The 1,929-nt window shown below is 42.4% G+C and overlaps 1 pseudogene; it reads left to right on the top strand.

Annotated features, from left to right (window-relative positions):
• Positions 1 to 812: 812 nt before the first annotated feature.
• On the top strand, positions 813 to 1,560 carry LOC105310524 (annotated as a pseudogene).
• The last annotated feature ends 369 nt before the right edge of the window (positions 1,561 to 1,929 follow it).

Below are 1,929 nucleotides of genomic sequence, written 5' to 3'. Positions count from 1 at the left end.
CTACTGTGCAGATGGGGAGGAGTTCCCATTGGCCGAACTTCCTACGGCATCGGAGGGGACCTGAGTGAGTCTCCGGGCCTCTCAACCTGAGGGCACCTAACCAGATTTCTGAGGACAGCTCACGCTGGTTAAGCACCGACTATGTGCCAAGCTCTGTGCCAGGCACTTCCCTTCCATGATCTCTCATTGTCGTGACAACTTGCAAGGGAGATAATATCCTTTTCTAACAAACAAAACAGTGTGGTACTGGCATAAAGAGAGACGTGGACCGATGGGTTAGAATGGAGAGCTCAGAAAGAAACCTTCACGTGTGTGGTCAATTGATTTTTGGGGAAAGGACAGTCTCTTCGACAAGCGGCGTTGGGGAAAATTTATCCATATGCAGAAGAGTGAAATCGCATCTCTACCTCATACCACACACAAAAATTAACTCAAAATAGATTGAAGAGCCAAATCTAAGAGCTAAAACTATAAAACTCTTATAAGAAAACATAAAGGCAAATAGTCATGATGTTGGATTTGGCCATGGTTTCTTAAAAGATAACACCAAAAGCACAGGTAATGAAAGAAAAAAATAGATACTTTGGACTTAATCAAAATAAAAAACTATCGTGCATTAAGGGACATTGTCAAGGCAGTGAAAAGACAATCCACAGAATGGGAGCATATTTTTGTAAATCATGTATCTGATAAGGATTTAATATGCAGTTTGTATAAACGAGTCCTACAAATCATCACCAAACAAACAACCCATTTAAAAAATGAGCAAAGGACTTAAACTGATGTTTCTCACCTCTTTTCCAGCCAGAGCCATGGACAGTGCGGAAGAGAAGATTTCTGCTGTGCCAGAAACCCTTAAGAAAAAGCGAAGGAGTTTCGCAGAGCTGAAGATCAAGCGCTTGAGAAAGAGGATTGCCCAAGAGAGAGAAAGAAGATGCTTAGAAAAGTAAGGAGGAAGCTTGTCTATGAAAAAACTAGGCAGCAGCACACAGCATGTAGGTAGATGGACAGGCTGAGGTGCGAATGGCTAGGATGGCATGAAAAGCTGGCTACTTCTGTGTACCCATGGAACTCAAATTGGCATTCATCATCGAGATCAGAGACATCGACAGTGTGAGCACAAAGGTCCAAAGCATGCTGCTGCTTCTCGCCTTCTCCAGATCTTTAATGGCATCTTTGTTAAGCTCGGCCAGGCTTCGATTAACATGCTGAGGCTGGTGGACCCATGGATTGTGTGTGGTTTCCTGACCTGAAGTCAGTAAATGGATTGATCTATGAGTGTGGTTATGGCAGCAAAATCAACAAAAGCCAGGTGCCCTGAGAGAGAGCACACTGACGGCTTCATCTCTTGGTATACATGGCATCATCTGCATGGAGGATCTGATTCACGAGATCTATACTGTTGGAATATGCTTCAGAGAAGCAAACGACTTCCTGTGGCCCTTCAGGTTATCTTCTCCATGAGGTGGAATGAAGAAAAAGACCACCCGTTTGTAGAAGGTGGAGATGCTGGCAGCAGGGAAGACCAGATCAACAGGCTTATTAGAAGGATGAGCCAAGGTATCTACTAGGGTTATTTTTGTAATGTGGTCGGTTAGTAAACAGTGACTGCTTTAAAAGTGAGAAAAAAGAAATCTCCAAGAAGATATACAAACGGCCAATAAACATGTGGAAAGATGCTCAACATTATTAGTCATTCGGGAAATGTAAATCAAAACTACAATGAGGATACTTCACATCTTCTAGGATGTTTATTATGTTAAAACTAGAAAAGAATAAGTGTTAACAAGGATATTGCTGTAAATTGAATTGCGTGCCCCCCACTGTCCCCCAAATTCATATGTTGAAGCCTTAGCTTCCAGTGTGACTGTATTTAGATGTAGGCTCTTTAAGAAATAATTAAGGTTGAATGAGGTCATAAGGGTGGAG

This window comes from Pteropus vampyrus, unplaced genomic scaffold (genome assembly GCF_000151845.1).
Source record: "Pteropus vampyrus isolate Shadow unplaced genomic scaffold, Pvam_2.0 Scaffold5206, whole genome shotgun sequence".
In the NCBI taxonomy this organism is placed as follows: Eukaryota; Metazoa; Chordata; class Mammalia; order Chiroptera; family Pteropodidae; genus Pteropus; species Pteropus vampyrus.
This window is presented reverse-complemented; position numbering and strand designations above follow the sequence as displayed.